This window comes from Dermacentor silvarum, chromosome 1, assembly GCF_013339745.2.
Source record: "Dermacentor silvarum isolate Dsil-2018 chromosome 1, BIME_Dsil_1.4, whole genome shotgun sequence".
NCBI classification, from domain to species: Eukaryota; Metazoa; Arthropoda; class Arachnida; order Ixodida; family Ixodidae; genus Dermacentor; species Dermacentor silvarum.
Window position 1 is genome coordinate 383,191,550 of NC_051154.1, and position 13,367 is coordinate 383,204,916.

Below are 13,367 nucleotides of genomic sequence, written 5' to 3' on the forward strand. Positions count from 1 at the left end.
AGCGATGCTCCTTCACGCTAAACGCCTTCGCCGACAAAAGCTTTCTTTTCCCGACATCGTCCTTGAATGTTATGGCCCAAACATGGTTCATCTGATAGGCCCCGAGGGCTACCACCTCCGTCATAAGCTTATAGCGGTCAAGCGCATCGCGAAAATGTTCAACACGATAAGGCCGGGCCTTCAAATCACCATGCAAAAACACGGTGTTACACACGGTCGTACCTGATGGCAGCTGAGGCAAAACAAGTTGGTAATCCTGTGAAGACGTTTCCGTAAGCCTGATACCGCGGCCCTGCTGGGCCGCTGAAACCGCCCCTTGGGAGCGAGACATTCCGTGACCGTTCGCTACGGTGTCCGGAAGTGGAATCTGAGCTATTTCGGCAGAACGAATTTCGAAGCAGTGCTGCGCAATGCGATTGTTCATTCCCATGAAAGTTCCCTTTGACATATTCGCAAATTGCGCAACCCTTTTTTTAACAGATTCGCTCCGCCACTCCCTTTCCGCAAATCACTCTTATTAGTAGTTTAACAATGGCGTTAATGTGGAAATATCCGAAAAGCTTGCAATTCAGTAATAACTCCCTTTGTTTTTGTTATTTACAGATGTCGCAAAAAAGAAACCACGACGCATATGCCGAAACCCGGGATCGAACCAGGGACCTTTAGATCTTCAGTCTAACGCTCTCCCAACAGAGCTATTTCGGCTTTTTTTTTCTTTGTTGCCGAAATAACACGTTACAGAGAATAAAACGTGGCAGCCAGGCTATGGCTACCGCGGGATTAAAATCTTTTCATACCTGCCAACAGATCAAATACAGAGATCCAGTCTGGTGGATCGGCTAGAGCGCGATACACATCTCGCACACGCACAACACTTTCAATAAAATGTTCGCGAACAGGGCGTACATTTTTATCAGCATGCCGATATTCCATTCTCGTTTTCCACAAGGCATGGAGTCCCATGACCATGATTAAATCGTACGGAATATCCTCGGATACGACTACCGGCGAGAAACGAATGCCATATGGGTCAAGGGGCAACAGTTTCTTTAATGTGCGCTGAGGCACATCCCAGTGAAAGATTGGGTCTCAACAATCTAGAAATGCGTGCTCAATCGTTTCTAGTTTCTTGCATAAGGAGCAGTCAGTAGCCCAGGGTACAAAGATGCCTTTATCTTTAAGCCAGGTTTTAACAGCGAGTGTGTTCGGTGCAACTGAAAGAAGAAGGTTTCAACTGATGGTTGTATAGGCATTTTCTTTGCTCGTTTGAGCACGTCCTGTCCTGGGCCTCCGCGATGTGGGATACGGTACAAAAGCTCTGGGAGCATGTTTTCCACTAGGTTCTTATATAGTTTTTTTCTTCCTAACATTACATAAATAATCTAAAGAAAATCGTGCGTTCAGCAACCTGAACGAGAGAACCACCTCGCGTAGGTACCCGGTTACAGAACCATTAATCATTTCACGCGACGACACTATAAGTTCCGGGAGTAGTCGCCGCAGCCTTATTTGCGTGACAGTGCGGAGGAACTGGTGATTTTGATCCCGTAAATACACAAATGGTGACACAACCTGTCTCAAAAACAAATGAACAAGACCAATCCCTCCTTTCTTAACAGGGCGAAACAAATTCGTTCGGCTAGTCCGCTCCCAAGTGGACGCCCAAACAAAAACAACAAAACCACGGTGAAGTTTTTGTATGATAATTCGGAATGCACATAACACATTCATCACATACCATATTTTCGAAATTAGAAAAATGTTGCCCGTGAAAAAATAGACAATTGCCTGCCTTGCCACGCGGTAGACTTTTCTTTCGCGCATTGCGCCTGGCCAGACCAGTACGCCTCTGGCTCACGAAAAAATTCAAGTGGCACGCCTATAGGTAACGCGTTGGAATTGTCGACCAACGTAACCGAGAGAAATGCTCTGGCGTGGCATTCCAGTCGCCATGCCAAAACCCGCACCTCTTATGCCAGTTTATTTGGGCACCGGTGCAGTCACAAAAGTTACAAACGATATTAGTGGCTTGTTTCATGCTCTCACTGTCCGAGCAGAATACGGCAACATCATCTGCGTAAGCCGAAATCTTGACGTGTGATGTCTGCAGCCTGAAGCCTGTAATAGCTTCACTGTGATCAATGGACAAACAGAGCGGTTCGAGATAAAGTGCGAACAGCAAAGGTGACAAAGGGCATCCTTGCCTCACTAAAGAGCGAACGTTCACGCTCTCCGTAAGTTCCCCGTTGACTATAATACGCGTGGTGCAGTCCGTGTGCGCCATTCTTACGCCTTCTAGTATTACATGGCCAACATTTGAGTGTTCTATAATGCCGAATAAAACCTCGTGCGAGACACGGTCAAAAGCTTTTGCCGGGTCGAGCTGCATCATTGCCACGCGTTCGCCTAAAACGTCACAACATTCAAGCACACTTCGTGCTACGTGTGTTTGTCGCTATGCTGCGGCCTTTAATACCACAAGTCTGATGTGGCCCTACCAGCTTTGTAATAACCCCTTGGAGTCTTTTGGCTAATACCTTCATAAGCATTTTATAGTCAACGTTAGTAAAGCTGATCGGACGATAAGAACCCACAGAGAGACGTTTCTCCGGGTCATCACTTTTGGGTATCAGCACAACGTGTGGTCTTCTGAAAGACAGCGGAACTCGCTTGCATTCATAAGCTTCAGCGAAAACATTAAGCAACAAGGGAGCGACCCTACATTTAAAAGTTTTGTAGAAGGCGGCCTCAAGGCCATCGGGCCCGGGCGCTTTGCCCAGCGTCAAGTCGTCGATTGCATCCTCGACTTCCCGTAGAGTAATCTGCTCTTCCAAACGTGCTTTAACGTCGTCGTCCAGCTTCGGCATAAACAGTAAAAATCTCTCCCGGAACCCTTCCATAATGTTCCTTTGTTGTCCAAACCGCTCAGTAAAATGATCAGCTATCATGCGCATGATCACCTTCCTATCCGACGTCATATCGTTGCCACTAGCATTTTCACTGATTTCTTTCTGGCACGCATATCTCTTTTCATCGGACAACGCCCGCTTCGTTGGTCTTTCGCTTACCCATAATTTTTCCGCTCTTGTCCGTATTATCGCGGCTTTATACTTCTCGGCATCAATTTGCTCCAGTTGGCTCTTCACGTCTCTCATTTCCTTCTTATAAACACCAGGCTGGATGTTTTCCATGCAAGTAAAATATTCAAGCTGCTCACGAAGCTCTCGTTCACTTTGGTTCTGCTTATACTTGAGGGCGCTACCTCTTTCGATGGCAGCTATTTTAACTCTTTGCTCAAATTCCTCCCATTCGGCAGCCAGATTTGTTGACTGCGCAGCACGTAGCTTGTCTAGTTCATCCGTCACTACTATAACGAACTTTTCGTCCTCCAGGAGCTTCCCATTAAATTTCCAGAGGTTCCAATTTAAACGTGTTTTCGCCTGCCCTCTGCCAAACCCGGCAATAATCAAACAGTGGTCACTAAAATAAATCGGTTTCACATCGTACGCGGCCCACAACGCAACTAGTTCAGCTGAGACGTAGATTCTATCCAGCCTTGCATGGCTATCCCGCTGAAAGTGAGTATAAATCGGGCGAGTACCATTGAAAAGAACGTTGCCCACGTCATCTAAACCATGATCATGCAATATCCCCGATAACAACTCGGCGCTCTTACCACGGATACGGCTCTTTTGGGATCGATCTTCAGCTGCACAAACACAGTTGAAGTCGCCTAGGAGTAATAGCACTTTTTCACAGTTTAGGTACGTTTGAAACCTCTAAAAAATGTGCGATCTCTTTCAACATTCGGTGCATAAGCGCACACAACGCGGTAACTCAAACCCGAAACACTAAAATCCACCACTAAAAGGCGGCCAGATCGGCACGACTCAACCGTTGGTACGCAACTACAAAAGTCGTTACGTACGAAAACAGCACAACCGCCAGAACTGCCAACAGCATGACAAAAATGTACATTGAAATGAGGATGAAAAACGGACACCATTCGGTCGACTACTTCCTGGTTCTCTATTTTAGTCTCCTGAACTGCGACCAAACCGAAATCGTTTTCGAGCAGTAAGCGACTTAATTGGCACTGTCGCCTTCTAGCGCTTAGCCCTCGTACATTCAGGGTTGCTACGCGCAAGGTCGCTTCAGTTAACAAGGCCATGACTGCAAATTAGGTTGCCCTTCCGAATGGTGTCCGTTGCGAAGAGCAAACCAGAGATGAAACTTATTGCTTTATTTTTCTCGCAGGATGACACCGCGAAAACGAAACCCGGCCAGCGGCCGTAAAGCTGTCGCGTCTGGAGAGAAGCGCAAGCAAAGTGATGCGCATTGCACTTTTTGACAATTTTCGACCGACCCCCATTTACTCGCCATAGGGAACATCTCTTACGGAGGCGGATTCACCGCCCGCCGTGGTTCGACCGGAATGTTAGGTCGCGGTCTATAAGGGGAGCACCTCACACCTGGCGTTTTCGTCGGTGGCTCGCCGCCTCCGCTGTCGTCCCGCTGTTGCTCACTGTCCACCGAACTCTCATGCGCCCGCTTCCCGGCCATCGAGCTAGCTCCGTCGCGCGAAACATCCATGCACTCCTCCACGGATTCAGTCACGCTCACCGGAAGCTGCACATCTGGTGGCGTATCCCGTCCAGTCGGTGCACAGTCAACGCCTTTGGCGGGCTCGTGCTGCTCCTTGGAAGTTACGGCGACTTGCTGCTTGTTACGCTAGCCCTCCGGAATGGAGGCCAATGTAGACGGCTGTGCTTCATGGGAGTTTGCCTGAGGTGTCGCCACTTCCAAATCAGCCTCGTCCATGAGCAGGTCGGCGGTGTCCTCGCTGCCCCCAGGCCCGGTCACGCTGGTTACGGTCATCACTGGAAACATTGCGCATGCGCATCACGCCTTCCGCGAAATAATTGTTCCACCGCGCGCATGACGTCATGAATGCACTTGTTCGTCGTCTGCTAGCCGCATTTTTGTTTTCTAAGCCCATGCATCCTGCATTTTAAGATTTATTTAAACATCTGTGCTTGAACAGAACAAGACAAAAAAACTTGTATATCTATGGGGGCGTGTCTATTCGTTCCCTTCAAAGTTGTTGTGCATGCAACGCCGTATATAAAACAACCAAACATCTTTCGCAGCCGTTCATTCTGTCGCCAGATCGTATTATGGCTAGGGTTCCCGATGATGAACGGCGCTCAATTGTCGATCTTTCCCTGAAAGGTTATTCCCAGCGGTATATTGGCGCTTTAGTTAATAGGCCCCTGAAGACTGTGAACAGGATAATTCAAGCCTACAAGTATGAAGGTCGCATTCAGGATGCACCCCGCGCGCCCCGCCCTAAAGCTACCACAGACGATGAAGACGCCCTCATAGTTGCAGCTGCTGTTCGTAACCCTTTCTTGCCAGCCCCAGCAATACGCGAGGACTTGGATTTGGACGTTTCGGACACCACTGTTCGACGTCGCCTGCGTACTGCGGGCCTTCGCAGTCGCGTCGCAGCGCAGAAGCCACTACTAACGGCGGCAAACAAGGACGCACGACGGCAGTTCGCTGAGCTGCACGAAGCATGGACATCAGAAGAGTGGGGTCGCGTCATCTTTTCGGATGAGTCGACGTTTTCGACGCGACAAGACCAAAGATTGCGTGTTTGGAGACTACCAGGCACACGGTGAGGCAAACTTCCTGCTTTGAAAAGCAATTGTTTTAGTTAACGTCACAATGCCACGCAGGAACGACCCGGACAACGTGCAAGGTGTTTCTGCCAGTGGGAGATCGAGTGTGAACGTGTGGGGTGCTGTTTCAAGATATGGTTTAGGGCCCCTGAAACGTATACGTGGACACTTATCGTCGGAACAATACTGCAACATTTTGAACAATGTGCTGTTGCCATATGCGAGCAGTTTATTCCCAGACGGTGATTACCTGTTCCAACAGGACCGGTCACCGATACACACGGCGCGGGCTGTCAAGGAGTTCCAGGCGGAGCAGCACATGCAGCTACTGGAATGGCCTCCGAAAGGAGCGGACCTGAATGTGATAGAAAACGTGTGGGGCCGTCTGAAAGCTTCTTTGGCAAGGAAGCCCCTTTATTCCGCGACTTCGGACCAGTTGTGGGCGCAAGTCAGCAACGAGTGGGAAAGGCTGAAAGCCGATCGGGAATATGTTCGATCACTTTACGACTCGTTACCGTCCAGAATAGCTGTAGTCGTTGCTGTAAGTGGTCACATGACTCGCTATTAGATTTGCTCATGTTTTTATATTTGTTCTCATGGTCTTGTTTAACTTGAATTGCAAAAGTGCAATTTTCTTGAATAAAAAGTTTAATAATTATCCCTCTTACACTCACTTTTTTCCTTCACGCGCCAATCTTCAATACGTTCGCTCACACGGGCCGTCCTGAGGACGTGACCGAAGCGCCGACAAACACCACATCGCGGCATGCGGCACTCGCGACGGATATGGCCCGTTCCCCGCCAGCGAAGGCAGAGCGGAGCCCTGCCCGGTGCAACAACGAGGGCGAGATCACAGGACACACTTAGCTGGTGTGGCAAGTCGTCAATTTTGACTCCAGCGTTCAGCTTCAGAGTCACAAGCCTCGTTATAGACCCTTTGTCAGTCAATCCCTCGGCCTGCCAACGCTCCCTGACAATGTCGGCGAATTTACCGAAAGGCGTGAAGGCAAGGCGCACGTCCTCGTCAGGCACACTGTGGAGCAACCAGTGCACCTTCATTCGGACGTCCCTGTTGGCCGGGTCGATGACGATACAGCGCTTGCTTTTAACTTGCAGTTCACCGATGCTGACCAACTTCCTGACCGCTTCAGCGTCCTTGAAGGTGACCACCCACACATGGCTCATACGGTACGCCCCCAAGGCGACTACCTCAGGGAGTACCGAATACTGAGCCAGAGCGTCGCGAAAGTCTTCTACCCTGTAGGGGCGAGCCGTGACGTCCGCGTGCAAAAACACGGTATTTAAAACAAACCGACCTGTAGGCAAACTGGGCAGAACAACCTGGTATTCGCTTTCCATTGCAGATAACCTATTACCGCGGCCGAGCTTGACCGCTATCGCCGCTCAATCAGAGCACATGAAAAAACACGTCTGTTTGCTATCGCGGCCAGAAGTGAACTCCTGAGCTATTTCGGCAGAACGAATTTCGAAGCAGTGCTGGGCAATGCGATTGTTTCATTCCCAGGAGAGTTCCCTTTGACGTATTCGCAGAATGCGCAACCCTTTTCTTAAACAGATTCGCTCCGCCACTCCCTTCCCGCATATCACTCTTCTTTTAAGTTTATCAGTGGCGTTAATGATGAAATAGCCGAAAAGCTTACATTGCAGTATATGACTCCGTTTCTCTTCTATTATTTACAACTGTCGATAAAGAATGAAACCACGACGGATATGCCGAAACCCGGGATCGAACCAAGGACCTTTAGATCTTCAGTCTAACGCTCTCCCAACTGAGCCATTTCGTTTTTTTTTTATTGCCGGTCTTTGACAATTTACAGAGCACACACTAGAGAACAATAGCACAGAAATAACTACAAAACATATTGAAAAACAGAAAAGCCACCTGTCCTACATGGACTGGCGTTGTCTAATTAAAATTCTTTTAAAGCTGTCAAAGGTTCTAGCCTCGACAGCCAATCGGGTACACAATCTTGTGTTTTCTTTATTGCAATAAAGCGAGACATACTCTCTCGAAAATAAATGCGTGCAGGCCTAGCGTCTGGGTCGCAATGGTACCCAGCCATCCTCGCCCGCCATAAACAGTGGAGACCCTGGAGCATTATTAAATCGTATGGAACTCCGTCCTCATTGTTTATCGCTAGGTACCTTATCCCATGCGGACTCAATGGAAAGTCCTTCTTCATTGTCCGTTTTAGGACAATGAAGAAGCTGTCTTGCATTGCTGGACCTTCCCAGCAATGCAAGAACACATGATCTATGGTTTCAGGTTGCTTGCAGATCAAGCAATATGAGCCCCATGGTACAAGGAAGCCACGTTCTTCCATGAACGTTTTCACTGACAGTGTTCCTGAGTGTAGCCTAAAAAAGAATGTTTTTACCCCAGTAGGCACCTCCATTCTTTTCACCCGTTTAAGGACATCCTGTCCTGGTCCTCCACTGGATACCGCTCTGTACAATGGCACTGGGAATACAATATCGCATACATCTCTATATAACGTCTTTCTTTTCACGCCAGATAAATAATCGACAGAAAAACGCACAGAAAGAAAGCGCACACTATCAACAACTTCTTTTAGATATCCGCGAATCGTTCCTGGCATACTGTTGGTACTAACAATGAGTGCCGGCAAAGCGGCTCTTAACCTGAGCTGTAATACCGTACGCAGAAATGGATCGCGCACATCTCGAAAAAACAAAAATCTATTGACAAGCTGTCGTACAAAAAGATGCGCCAAGCCCAGCCCCCCTTCCTTCAGCCGCCTGAACAGGTTTGTTCGGCTACATCTTTCCCAGTTGGAGTCCCAGATAAAAACGGCGAACACTCTGTGCAACCTTTGCACGTTTACCCTTGAACAAAACAACGTCTGCATGACGTACCACAACTTCGTAATGAAAAACATTACATACAGTTGCCCTTGCGAAAATGGACAGGTTGATGCCTTTCCACCTGTCTGCTTTTTCCCTTGTTTCTTTTATTTGGTTCGTCTAGTATCCCTCGCTATGTTTGTAACTGTCCATGGGAACACCGAGATACTTGGTAGGGATTTTCACCCAGCACACATTCGCAAAGTTGTCTGGGGCCGAAGACCACTCTCCGTGCCACAAACCGAGGGACTTACCCGAGTTCACTTTACTGCCCGTCACATCACAATACTGCTTCACAACGCGTATCGTTTCTGTTACACTTTCTCTGTTTCTACAACACACGGCTATATCATATGCATATGCCAGGAGCTTGACTTCTGTGGCTGCCAAGCTATAACCTCGTATTTGCTCGTTCTCAATTCTTGCCAAACACATCGTTTCTATGTAAATTGCAAACAAAAGAGGACTGAGGGGGCAGCCTTGACGCACAGAACGCATGACGTTAATGGGGGCCCCCAATGATTTATTCACAATTAAGCGTGTTGTGCAGTTCTGATACGCCAACGCCACTCCCTCAGTGATGATGGCACCTACATTAACGTGATCCAGATTGGCAAACAAAATATCATGAGACACACAGTCAAACGCTTTCTCGAGGTCAAGCTGGAGCACTGCGACGCCGTCGTAAGTGATGTCACAACACTCGAGCACGCACCGCATCGTGTGAATATTCGAAAAAATTGACCTCCCTTTGATCCCACACGTTTGGTGGTCTGCAACTATTTCTTTGATGACGCTTTGAAGTCTGGCTGCCAAAACCTTCATGAAAATCTTATAGTCAACATTGGTTAACGATATCGGCCTATAAGATGTAACGAGCCTAAGTTTCTCCGCTTTGTCACTCTTAGGTATCAAGATGGTATGTGCTTTACCAAAAGAAGGCGGCAAAGCTTTGTTCACATACGCAGCGTTAAACAGGTCTGTTAGCAGATGCGACAGTTCTTTCTTGAAGGCTTTATAAAAACATGCGCTGAGACCGTCAGGTCCGGGTGATTTGCCATTGTTCAAATCATTTATTGCTTTTTCGACTTCGTGCTCTCTGATATTCCCTTCTAATAGGTCCTTCGTGTCGTCACTCAATCGCGGCATGCGACTGAGAAAAACCTTATTGAACTCATCTACATTGGTACTTGATATGCAAACAGTGACTGGTAATAGTCTAAAAACGCTCGGCCTATGCTCTTATTATCGTCGACAAGCGTGCCGTTCCACGAGATCTTATCGACATGATTACGTCGACCATGAGCCTTTTCAAGTCCAAGCGCCCTTTTGGTGGGCGTCTCCCGCACTACTAATGCGTTTGCTCTTGCGCGCACAATCGCACCTTGATAGCGTGCTTTGTCCAACTGTTCAATTTGTTCTTTAATGGTTCGCATACCTTCCTTATACGCCCCTGGCTCTTCGCATTCCAGCGCTGTCAGCTGATTAAGTATCTTTCGTAAGTGTCGTTCTTTCATTTCCCTCTCACACTTTAAGCAGCTCGATCTTTCTATTGCTTTCATTTTTACCTTCTGTTTGAACCATTCCCATTTCTCTGCTATTATTTCAACACATTCATCGCTTAATTTCATGACGGCATCATGAATTGCGTCTACAAATGGCGCGTCTTTTAGTAGTAAGGCATTCATTTTCCATTGGTCCCAGTTGAAAAATTGACTCTTCTTCTTCATTCCTATGGTACACATCACCAAGCAGTGATCGGAGAACGACACAGGTGCAACGGAATAACTGTGGCACTTTGGAATCATGTCCTGTGACATGTACAAGCGGTCTAACCGCGCATGGCTACTGCCTTGAAATCGCGTATACATCACTTCCCTCTCCCCCTCCAGACACTCACATACATCGTCTAGTTCACTTTCACTAATCAGCCTAGACAATATATGACTGCTTTTATCGCGGATACCAGCATTATTCGATCTATCCCGAGCACTCAAAACACAGTTGAAATCCCCCAACAAAAGCATGCACTTTTCTATGCTAATATACTGAAAAATTTTGGAAAAACATAATGCACGTTCTTCTACACCATTCAGCGCATATATGCATATGACTCGGAATTCAACTTCACAATAAACAAAATCGCACATAACAATCCTTCCTGACTGACATGAAAACACACTTTTAACAACCAGGTCTCGTAACTTCTTAACCAACAGGACACATCCAGCGGACGTCCCTACCGCGTGGCAACTCAGCCATTTCGGTAGAACGAATATCGAAGCCGTGCTGCGCAATGCGATTGTCTTATTACCATGAGAGTTCCCTTTAACGTATTCGCAGTATGCGCAACCCTTTTTTTAAACAGATTTTCTCCGGCACTTGCTTTCCGCAAATCACTCTTCTTTTAACAGTGGTGTTAATGAGGAAATAGCCCAAAAGCTTACAATGCAGTAAATGACTCCCTTTGTCTTTTTTTATTTACAACTGTCAATAAAAAAAGTACGGCGGATATGCCGAAACCCGGGATCGAACCAGGGACATGGAGATCTTCATTCTAACGCCCTCCCAACAGAGCTATTTGTTGCCAGATTTCGACATTCTACAGAGCGCACAATATAAAACAAACTCACAAAACACAACTACAAAACATTTTGAAATACATGAAAGCTATCAGCCCTATATGGACTGGCGTTGTCTTACTAAAATTCTTTCAGTGCCGTCAGAGGTTCTATCCTCGACAGCCAATCGTGTACGCAATCTTGCACTTTCTTTATTTCCATGGATCGAGACATACTTTCTCGAAAATAATACACGCAGGCATAGCGTCTGGGTCGCAATGGTGCCCAGCCATCCAAGCCCGCCATAAACAGTGGAGGCCATTGAGCATTATTAAGTCGTATAGAACGTCGTCCTCATTCTTTATCGCTAAGTAACTGATCCCATGCGAACTCAACGGAAACTTCTTCTTGAATGTCTGTTTTAGGACATCCCAGAAGTGCACCCCTTCCGAGCAATGCAAGAACACATGATCTAAAGTTTCAGGTTGCTTGCAAATCAAGCAGTTTGAGCCCCATGGTACAAGTAAGCCACGTACTTCCATGAATGTCTTCACTGAAAATGTTCCTGGGTGTAGCTTAAAAAAGAATATTTTTACCCCAGTAGGTTCCTCCATATTTTTCGCCCGTTCAAGGACACAATGTGCTGGTCCTCCACTGTATACCGCTCTGTACAATGGCACTGGAAATACAATGTCGCCTAAATATTTATATAATGCTTTCCTTTTCACCGCACACAGACAATGAAAAAAAAAACGCACAGAACGAAAGCGCTATCGGCAACTTATCTAAGATAGCCGCGAAGCGTTGCCGGTATAATCTCGCTACTAACAATAAGTTCTTAACCTGAGCTGGCATACCGTCCGCTGAAATGGATCACGCACTTCCCGAAAAAACAAAAATCCGTTGACAAGCTATCGTACAAAAAGATGCGCCAAGCCCAGCCCCCCTTCCTTCACCTGCCCAAACAGGTTCATTCGGCTACATCTTTCCCAGTTAGAGTCCCAGATAAAAACAGCGAATACTCTGTGCAACCTTTGCACGTTTACGCTTGAACAAAACAATGTCTGCATGACGTACCACAACTTCATAATGAAAAACATATTACATACAGTTGCCCTTGCGCAAATGGACAGGTTGATGCCCTTTCCACCTTTCCCCCTTTTTCTCTTGTTTCTTTCGTTTGGTTCGTCCAGTATTCCCCGCTATATTGTAACTGTCCAGGGGAACACCGAGGTACTTGGTAGGGATTTTCACCCAGCTCACATTATCAAAGTTCTCCGGGGCCGAAGACCACTTTCCGTGCCACAAACCGAGGGACTTACCCCAGTTCACTTTACTGCCCTTCACATCACAAAACTGTTTCACAATGCGTATTGTTTCCGTTACACTTTCCCTGTTTCTACAACACACGGCGATCTCATCTGCATATGCTAGAAGCTTCGCTGCTGCGGCTGCCAAGCTATAACTGCGTGTTTTGATCATTTTAAATGATTTGCAAACACATCGTTTTATATAAATCGCCAACAAAAGAGGACTGAATGGGCAGCCTTGAAGCACAGAACGCATGACGCTAATGGTGGACCCCAATTATTTATTCACAATTAAGCGTCTTGTGCAGTTCTGATACGCCAACGCCACTCCCTCAGTGATAATGCCACAAACATTAACGTGATCCAAAATGGCAAACAAAATATCATGAGAGACCCAGTCAAACGCTTTCTCGAGGTCAAGCTGAAGCACTGCGACGCCGTCGTAAGTGATGTCACAGCGCTCGAGCAGGCACAACATTGCGTGAATATTCGAAAAAAGTGACCTCCCCCTGATTCCACAAGTTTAGTAGTCTGCGACTATTTCTTTGATGAAGCTTTGAAGTCTGGCTGCCAAAACCTTCATGAAAATCTTATAATCAACATTAGCTAAAGTTATCGGCCTTTAAGATGCCATGAGCCTAAGTGTCTCCGCTTTGTCACTCTTAGGTATCAAGATGTTATGTGCTTTACCAAAAGAAGGCGGCAAAGCTTTGTTCTCATGCGCATCATTAAACAGGTCTGTTAACAAGGCCGACAGTTCTTTCTTAAAGCTTTATACAAACACTTGCTGAGACCTTCAGGTCCGGGTGATTTACCATTGTTCAAATCATTAATTGCTTTCTGGATTTCATGTTCTCTTATTTGCCCTTCTACTAGGCCTTTCGTGTCTTTACTCAATCGCGGTAAGCGACTTAGAAAAACCTTTT

The 13,367-nt window shown here is 46.9% G+C and overlaps 2 non-coding genes across 2 annotated transcripts; both read right to left on the reverse strand.

The window, feature by feature from the left end:
- Positions 1 to 632: 632 nt before the first annotated feature.
- Trnaf-gaa (transfer RNA phenylalanine (anticodon GAA)) lies at positions 633 to 705 on the reverse strand. The gene has a single exon. It is a non-coding gene; the product is annotated as a tRNA-Phe (tRNA).
- Positions 706 to 7,416: 6,711 nt separating this feature from the next.
- On the reverse strand, positions 7,417 to 7,489 carry Trnaf-gaa (transfer RNA phenylalanine (anticodon GAA)). The gene has a single exon. It is a non-coding gene; the product is annotated as a tRNA-Phe (tRNA).
- Positions 7,490 to 13,367: the final 5,878 nt, after the last annotated feature.